This window comes from Varanus komodoensis, unplaced genomic scaffold (assembly GCF_004798865.1).
Source record: "Varanus komodoensis strain SLA01 unplaced genomic scaffold, ASM479886v1 scaffold66, whole genome shotgun sequence".
In the NCBI taxonomy this organism is placed as follows: domain Eukaryota; kingdom Metazoa; phylum Chordata; class Lepidosauria; order Squamata; family Varanidae; genus Varanus; species Varanus komodoensis.
The window spans coordinates 3,343,833-3,353,864 of NW_025336296.1; positions in this window are offsets into that span (position 1 = coordinate 3,343,833).

The window sequence follows — 10,032 nt, forward strand, 5'->3', positions numbered from 1 at the left end:
CTTCTCTTCTCTTCTCTTCTCTTCTCTTCTCTTCTCTTCTCTTCTCTGGACAGCCTGACTGTTGACTGGTGCAGATGGGTGAGAATTTTGATTCAGCTTCTTTCTGGGAAGAATGTACTCAAATTTGTGAAGTTCTTCATATTTGGGAAAGAAAGAACTTTACAGTTAAAAAACCGAATCAAATGCAGAAGAAAATGATGCTGACAGATGTGCTCATCCCGACAAATGACTCATCTGTTGGGGCAATCAGTCCGTGCTTCTTGTCATTGGCACCACAGGAAGCTGCCTTTTACAGAGCAGCTGCATTCAGACAACAAAGCAGGCCATGGTAGACTTTTTAACCATTGATGGTCTGTCGTGTTCTCCAAACCCAGTCATGGTATTTTACTATGGTAAGTTTAGACCTTGGAAGCAAGGGGCAACATATTGAGCTCTTTGGAGGAAGAGTATGAGATGAATAGAATTGCTGACTTCTGTCCTTGGACAGAGTTTTGCTCCCGGGGTACCCATGTGTTCCCCTGTAGAGCAAATGAAGTGGGGTAAGGTGCTCTTCATCAGAGAAATGGGGTGCGCAAGGAGGAGGGGGCCATGGCCCTCGTGCCTAGCTGTGATTGACCTACACACAAGCAAACTACAGGTCTCCTATACAGCATATTGCTGTACTTGCTGCTCTTTCCCCTCTCAGCAAGCTGACACATGCTCATTAGATCAATTGCCCTTCTAGCAAACATCCATTGCAGAGTTGTATTGGGGAGGCTGACCTCTTTTAGCAGAATCGAAATAATGTCATTACTGAATCGAAACTCCAAGCAGAACCCGCCCTGCTGGTTGTCGCCTCACTCACAGCCCTTGTTTCCTCTCTCGTGGCAAAGGGGCACCTGTGGTTGCTCACATTCCTGCAGAAGTTCCCACCTGGAGTTTGGAAAGCAAGCCTCTTCTGGCAGGTTTGCTTGACTAGGGGCAGAAAGAATTTGTTGGGAGGGAGATGCCCTCTTTTTGAGGTGTGTGCAGGCATGGAGAGAAGGCCCTAAAGTGGAATTTGTTCTGCAAACCAGCTAACTCTGCCCATTTAGGTTTTTGTGCCTGAAAATCAGGTGCTGCTGCTAGGCTAATGGGTCAGGGGGACAGAAGGTAGATCTTGTGGATAACTGAGCAACCTGCAGTTTCCAGGAGATTGACAAGTAATTTGGACTCCTAAAAGCTGAATAAAAAGACAGAAATTAAAACGAAAATCCCAAAGCCATAACCTGTGTAACGGCTGGCCTTGTGCAATTGATAATTTCTTAACTGCACTGCCTCACATATGTAAAACAGGGGTATTAATTCATTGTCTTTGACCAGGTTTTGTGAGTCCACTGGTCTCACCAGGAGTGTTGTCTGAATATTCCCTGACCTATGACCACTCAGATCACTTTGCATATGTCTCTCATGGGGAGTGGTAGGAAATTGACTTCATTCCCAAAGGCACATGCATCCCCGGCTTGTTTATCAGACGTTGGGATTCTACCAAAGCTACCCCACAGTAGCTTATTATTAATACATTTTTATCCTGACTTTTTACCCTTTGTGAGGAGCTCAGAGCAGCTGACATAGATCTCTTGGGTCTCCGGTCCAACACCCTCCCCACTGCACCACAGTGGCTTTCCCACAGATCCAGAGTTTTCCCATCCTCAGTTGGCCTGTTTGATTACCAGGTTGCATTCTGTGATGCTGAACGAGGAGTTTCACTGGCTACCTACATGTACTTCCAAGCAAAGGGACTAGTTACATCGTGGCCCCCTGGGACCTCATGAACAAAGAATGCAATCACATGCTTTTTATCCAGAACGTGTGCTCTCATTCCGGAGGAAGAGTGCAATCACCCCATGCATGACAACAAAAACACCACGTTTAAGGTTAGTTCCATTAATGTGTCTATTTATACTGTGTATTTAGGGGCAGCCCTGTGTCATGTGATACATTTTATTTATTTATTAGTTAAAGCTTTTCTATCCGGTCCTATTACAGAAAGTCTCAGAAAGTGCATGGAGACTTCTCTTTTCATTTAAGGAAACAAAGGATCAGCTTTGGGTTGGGTTTTGCCACCCTGTAGATACTATCTTGGGCAAAGAACTGGCTGGAATCTTTTCTTTTGCAAACTGCATTTGAATAAATAGGTTAAAACAAACGGAAAGAACAAGGGTGTGTACTGGAGAGCACTTAAGGTACGATCCTGTGCAATTTTAGGCAGAAAAAAGACCTGCAGTGGTATGGCGTTTCAAGTGCTGGACGAGGGACCTGCGAGATCCAAATTCTAGTCCCCACTAAGAAATGGAGTGTCAGAATCCCGGAATCTCAATTTGAGAAAAGGGAATAAAACTCGGATTCATGGGAAAGACCAAGCATCCAGACCATCTGAGGCTTTATTGCATTTACCCCAAGGTTCCTGCGGTACACTCACGATAATGCATGCTGCATTACCGGGCAGGCAGAGATGAACTCTGCTGCAAAACTTCAACACAACTAGAGAGTTTTTATACACTCCCAGTCACATAGAGGTACAGGGCAATTGAGGACAGAATGCAGAGTTTACAATAAGATTCTGAGGTCATCACATACAGAACAGATAAAGGAATGTCAGTCAATCACACAGTAACAATGAGATTACAATATTTCTAACTGCCCGTATTGACACTTTAGTTCAGTAGCTTGAACCCATCTCCAGGTCTGCTTAAGACATGTAAATTCAAGCTACTGAGAAACTATGCATGATAAGCTCAAGACTCCTATCTCTACGCTAGACATTCTGAATTGGCCAGGGCCCATGGAGCCTCTGGGCTATCAAAAGATACTTCCTTGTAAACTGAATTCCACCAATGACTATTTACAATGTATATTTGCACTGAAAGGCCTGTCTACTGTAGCCCACAGCTAAAGGTGAGAGAAAGGAGCATGGGAATGCCATTTTAAACAGTGACAGTTTGGTTTTGAGAAGGAAGACAGGATTTGATCCCACAATGCAAAAAGCACACAGAAGTAATGCTTTTCAGACAGGATTTATCCAAATTTTCCCAACAGGAGCCACAAGGGCTGCGAATCCATGATATCAGTGAGCTCTGTGGCTGAGCAGAGTCTAGAGCACGGATATCCTGGGTCCCAGTCCAGCGCTGTGACCACGACACTACGCTGGCTCTCGGGAACAAGCCGCACACACCAGACAGACGGGCATGGATCAAATGCCTGCGTGTACTTTTGCACTTTCCTGGGGGCACAGCCATGGAGAGTATCGCGATCAACCCCTGCAAGTCAAGAGTTTCCATCTCGGCTCTGCCATCCACGAAACTGGACCCCACAAATGCAAGCACATGGAACCGGCATCCTCTCTGAGCCAAACATCTTCCTCCAAGCTGCTTTCTCACAAATGTGGTGGTTGGAAAAGATGTTCTTGCCTTTGGAAACACTGGGTTGTCACACCTGAATTTGGATCCACACTGTCTTTGTATTCCATGCATGGGCAGATGTAAACTTGCGGGATCTGGCTTGCTGTTTTGACCAGGAATCCAAAGTTCATCAAGTGAAGTGAGGTGCCAAATAGTAACTGGGGCCAGGGGAGCCAATTACTGACCACGCTCCCTGTGGCCCATGGGATAAGATGTCCTGCACAGGCAAATACCAGCAAACCAGAGAGCCAGTGTGGCGCAGTGGTTAAGAGCGTGGGACTGGGACTCAGGTGATCTGGGTTCTAGTCCCCGTTCGGCCATGGAGCCACCTGGGTGACTTTGGGCCAGTCACAGACCCTCAGCCCAACCTACCTCACAGGGGTGTTGTTGTGGGGATGAGATGGAGGAGGAGAATGATGTAAGCTGCCTTGAGCCCTTTGTGGGAAAAAGGCAGGATATAAATCGAAAAATAAATAAATAAACAAACAAACAAACCTACCTCTGAAATATTTCAGAGCACAGATTCCAACAGCTGAATTTACTGGGGCAGGGGGAAATTTGTGCTGTCACTATTATAGAGTAACCTCCCCTGCCTGGTGCCTGTCCACATACTTTGGACTTCAGCTCCCAGCTGCCCCAGTCAGGATGACCAGTGGGCAAGAATCCTGGGAGCTGCAGTCTAAACTTCTGGAGAAAACCAGCTGGGACGAAGCACATAGTGATGTACCAGTTTGTTTTGAGGTCTACTATTTTCTTTCTACAATTGCTACCGTGTATTAAAAATGTTTTAAAATGGAAAAAAAAATAGGCCTAGGTTGAAGGCTATGGTGGACGCACAGAGCTCCTCTGGATTCTTGTGAACTGTATTTCAGTCATTTCAGTTCACACACCTTTGTAATCACAAAGGCAGTCATGGGGCTTTGAATCATCAAGATTTTAAGCTGGATTTGTACCACATTGCTTCACTTGGAAGGCGTGCCCTGCATTGCAGACACAGAATTAAGACTTGCAAGTCCTGATGATTCACTTTAATTACTGGCAGGGGGGAAAAAAAACACCACACACCACACACACACACACACACACACACACACGTACACATGTACATGCACAAGCCACACTTAACAAAGGCATGCTGAGCTGTGATGGGGTGGGTATGTATTCCGACCAAGAATACAGAGGATGTTTTATTATATCACCTCAGCTTGAAATGGCCCTGAGGAAATTTGATAAGCAATAAAATTCAACACATTAGCTTTATTCTAAAAAAAGCCAAGAAAGAAAACACACACACACCCCAGATCACCTCTTCTGCATATGTTGTATCTCCTGTTTGCCATTTGGTTTACAAACATAAGAGGGGGCCATTTGGTTTCTTCTAACATAAACCTTTTGCTAGAGGTAAAAGGAAGCTTTAATTAAAAAAAAAAAGATGGCGTTCTTTGGAAGGGATCATAAAATGCAAGACTAATAAACAGGCTATATTGCTTTAACATTAAAACATAAACTTTTGGCACATTAAAACTGAGCGTTGGTCTAGAATCTGAGAGATGCAGGTTTAAGTCCTCACTCAGCCATCAAGCTCCTGGGAGATCTTGGATCAATCACTCTCTCTCTCTCAGCCTGGCCCACCTCACAGGGTTGTTGTATGGATGAAGTGGGGCAAACCATACATGCTCTTTGGAGGAACGGTGGCATTTTAAAAATGCTTATGCCAGTGCCAATGGGTTTGGATGCTTTGCTTGTTGTGAAGTCATGGAAAGTGGTCCGAGACCAACATTCTTGGAGCGGGAGTGAAACCAAAGCAAGGTAGTTTGCACTTTGAATTGGTGGTTGGATATCTGAAAGTTTTTAGTTGACATCCATTGGGAATGAAGGGATTCCTCTTTTGCAGACATGCCACTTGCTTTGGGGAAGCCACTTGCCTCCGAGCGGCTCACCTTGTTATGCCTGTATATACCTCAGATTGGAGATAAGAGTGTATCCTAGTGGTTAGCGTGTTGAACTGGGACTCAGGAGATCCAGGTTTCAGACACTACTGGCTGGCTTTAGTCCAGGCACAGACTCTCTGCCTAACCTACCTCACAGGGTTGTTGTGAGGATAAAAGGGAGAGGAGCATGGCTATGTAAGCTGCCTTGGATTCCTTTCAAGCGATAAAAGGCGGGAGAGAAATGAAATACATAATAAGCAACAGTGGGAATTCCTGCAGTTCTGTCCTCTGGAGAAATCCTGCTATAAATAAAGCAAACACTGCTGAACCTTCTCCTGACCCCAACCCTAATACCTAAAGGAACGCCTGCTTCCATATTTGCCCTCCCGCCCCTTGAGCAGAGGCCTTCCTCCGGGTGCCCTCCGGGAGAGACATCAGGAAGCAAAGTACCCGGAGGAGGGCCTTCTCTGTGGTGGCGCCCCATCTGTGGAATGCGCTCCCCAGAGAGGTCCACCTGGCGCCGTTGTTATTTGTTTTTTGGCACCAGGCCAAGACCTTTTTATTCAAACAATATTTTAACAACGTTTAATATTTATAGGTTTTAATTGTGCAGCCGGGGTATTTCCAGGTTTTAACTGTATTTGTATGATTTGTATTATATTTATTTACTTGTGTGAGCTGTCCCGAGGCTATATAGCAAGGGGACGGCATACAAGAACTTTAAATAAACAAACAAACCCTGCCAGGACACCTGGTTGCTGCAGGAGGCAGCCAGGGGCAGGATGGCGCTCTGGTCTTGCACTAGGCCCTGAAGCAGAACCCTCAGAAAAGAACCCCGGGAACTCCAGGGGGAGGTTTGATGTCACCAAACGAACTGAGCCGCCACCTGTGCAAGGCCCCGAAACACATGAACTCCGTAGGGCATTCAACCCAAGGGCCGAATGGCATTTTGGATAAGCCCCTGAGGGCACGTTGAAGCAATGCATGGAGCCCAAGACAATGGACCAGGAGCCCCAGAATATCAGTATTTTTCAACATAAAGCTCTCATTGCCACAAAGCCAGGAAACCATCGCATGCTCAGTGGTTGGGTTGTGGGGAGAGAACAGGGACATCTGGGGAGCGCAGAGGGGGCAGATTTGGTCCCCGGGCCAATGTCCTTCATCCCCACTACAGGGCTTGTTTTCAACTAAAAATAATAGCTGGCAAGTGCAAGATGGAATGCCAGAGTCATGTTTTTGTGTCTGCAAGGCGAGCTGTGCTGATGTGACCAACCTGTTTTGGACTGACTCAGTGTGCTCGCTTAACTATTTTGGAAAGCTTGCTGGAAGAAAGCTCTGTGCACCGTATTATAAGTGCAGCCCAATTGTGCTTGTGTGTGGTGTGAGGACTCATAAATTGAATTCAGTAGGAGGTTTTGAACTGCCATGGCGTCATTTCAGGGTTGCAAGCGGCCTCCGTTCAGCTGCACAGCTCAGAACTCTGAGGAAGTTAAATGCAGAACTGGCTACGTCGGAAGACCCCAAGCCAAGAATAAAAATAGTTTTTTCCTGCAATTGACCGAGCTGACTTCTCAGGGTTCCACAGCATAAAAGCTGTTCCTTAATGATAGGGGGAAGTTTCCTTGATTTATTATTACAAAACTTTAAAAAGACAGTTTGAAAGCTGCTTGGAACCTGTCTGTATGCTCAGGACAAATATGTGGCACAGGACGTTCAGACAACATAACTTTCAAACTGCAGGTACAGAGGGCTCATCTGTGAATGTTACGCAACATTTAAAAAAAGAAAGAAATTAGTCTCCAAATGAAGGAAACTAAGACAGAACCTTCACCCGGCCATGCAGACTTCCTACAGGCAAAGAATGGTTAATCTGGAGAAGCCTTCAGTGTTACAATCCCCAGTCTGCATTCTGAAAACGTGATCCACTTGAAAAGTCTGGAGAAATACAAAAACTCTTTGGGGAAAAGTCTTCTGTTTTATGGCATCCTGGTCTCTGAAAGTGCAGCCCAGACCAAGGTCATATGTTAAGGCCCCGAGACAGAAATGCACACAGGAGCCATCCATGAAATGGTGCATTCATTGTTAGCATCCGTATCGCAAGCTGCAGAGACCTGGGTCACCCAGTAACAGTTTTCCTTGCTAGAGCGACAGAGGTTGTATTTCTATTGAAATTATACTCATTCTCTATGAATGTGCATTGATTCTCATTTTCTCTCTCTCTCTCTCATATATGTTCGTGTTGTTGCTGTTACGTGTGACAGAGTCATCTCCAGCTTATGGCCACCCTAGCCATGAAAGCCCTTGAAAATGGCCTGCCCTGCACAAACTCAAAGCTGTGGCTTCCCTGCTGGAATCGATCTGCCCTGTATTTCATCTTCCTCTTCTTCTCCTGTCTTTGACCTCCCCCAGCTTGACGGTCTTCTCCAGGGAGTCCTGCCCTCTCATGATGTGCCCCAAGTAGGACGGCCTCACTATTGTCAGGTCTGCCTCTAGGGAAAGCCCTGCCTTGAGTTGATCCAGGACCCACTCGGTCCGGGGTATTCACAAGCTCTCATCCAGCACCATGCCTCCAATGCATGGACTTTCTTCCCTCGGTTTTCTTCACTGCCCAGCTTTCACACCCTTGCACTTTGATAGGGTATGCGAGTGTGGCAAGCTATTGTCTCCACCCGACCCACACCAGTAGTCCCACAGAAACAAAGAGGAAATGCATACCACCTTATGTTTTTAGATAAAACTCTCTGCATCTGCCTCAAAGCCCCTTTCAGAAAGAACTCAGTGCAGCCCTGGTTTTCTGGACCGCAGTCCCAGGCTAATTAATTCCCGCTCCCAATTAAGCGTAAGAAAATGGTAATCAATAAGTCACAGCTGTTGCGTGCAAACATAGAAACCAGTGAGCTGTAAAAGCCCACACCAAATGAGCCTCATTATTTTACCATGATTACCTGATTTGCTCTGTGGGGCAGGGAAGGCTCGCTTCCGAAGGTTTTATTCCAGGAAACAACCCCGACTTAAAACCCACTTATTTTCTGCACAAAATGGCTTTTCAAGGTCCTTTGCTATTGTGTCTCATGGGTATTACCTAGAATTACCTTTCTGAAACAGGCCTTTTGGCTTTATAAAACTCTTCTGGAAGGAAGGAGCATGGTTATTTTAACCCTCACCCTGCATTTGGTGATTATCGTCTTTCTTTTTAAAGGTGGGAGGGGACTCTCACAGGCATGTGAGCCATTCTCTTACTAAGAATCATACGTTGATCGCAGCATTTGTCCAAGACAGAGATGGGTACCTCCATTCCCCATTGGCCTGGAGGGTCTTTTCCTGGCCCCAGTCAGTCTCTTTTGAAAGAGAAAGCTCAGTGAGCGGCCGATCGTAGAGAAGACGCATGCAAATCCCACTGTTCTCCATCAGAGTGCATGTAGACACCTCCCCCTAGTTCCTCTGTGGTCCCATTTTGGCTCCATTTGTATTGGCCTTAACACTCGCATTCAGTAGAAGGAGTGCTGCTTCATATGACCACCCAAGCTCCCATGTTAAACCAGTGCGATTGGCCTACGGTTTATGAGAGATGATTTTCCCCCTCTGGATCATGTCCTCACCTGCAAATAAAAGACCTTCGAATAAATCTTTCAAGGAGGAACTTTCAGGTGCAGTTGTATGTACCCCAATGAGCAAAGGACAAAGTTCTCCCAGCAATATGGAATCGATGCACAGAGTAGACACAACCTTGTGTCATCTGTAGGAGGCAAGGCTGACTCATCCTTGTAGCAGTGGAAGCCAACTTACAGTACTGAGTAATTTGCAGTGTATCTGAGCCAAGGAAGGGCCCGTGGGACAGCTCAGAGGAAATACCCAGCTCATGTGCTGGAAGGCTCGGTACTTAAGGACAAAAGAGTTTTACAGAAATGCCCTCCCAAATAGCTGGAGGACCACCAGCTAATTGGGGAAAGGAGGAAACAACAGACACATTTAAGAATCTTTTACATTTCCTGGAGCTAGGATGAAAGCCAGATAAGGGGAGGCTGGCCCCTGAGAGCTGATTCAAACCTGGATTGGACCCTGGAACTGAAAGAGCTCCAGCAGCCTTGTTTGAGAAGAAAACAGACTTATAGTTCTCTCCCCAGTTCTGCGAGTCAGAGGGCTTCTTCCAGGAACGTGGTCCACAGAACCACTTGTATCAAGACAGCTACCACTTAGAAATCAATCAACTCAGTTCTCCACTCCATTCTGCCAAACTCTGAAAAGAGTCGCAGGGCATTTAATTCAATTAATTGCCACTTTTCTACAGCGGTCAGTACCCAGAGTAGATCACATATCAAGCACAATGTCAGAAGCAATCTGCTGAACATACACTGCTTCCAGATTTCTGAAAACCTCGTAATGAGCCAGAATCCAATACTATTGTCATATGGGTGTACTGGTACCCTTGAGGGCTAGAAACATTTGTTGAAAGTAAAACTGAGAGGGAAGGTGATAATCTACACCAAAAAACATAAACATCCTAATTTCTGTTTTGCTGGTCCAAGTCCTTTAAAAATAACAACACTGTTAAATCATAGAGTAGTAGCAGAGTTGGAAGGGGCCATCAAGGCCACCCACCCCAACCCCCAATGTTCTCTTGTATGCTTTACATTTTGTGGAATCACAGAGAAAGACCTGGCTGAGTGCCACTTGCAAATAAC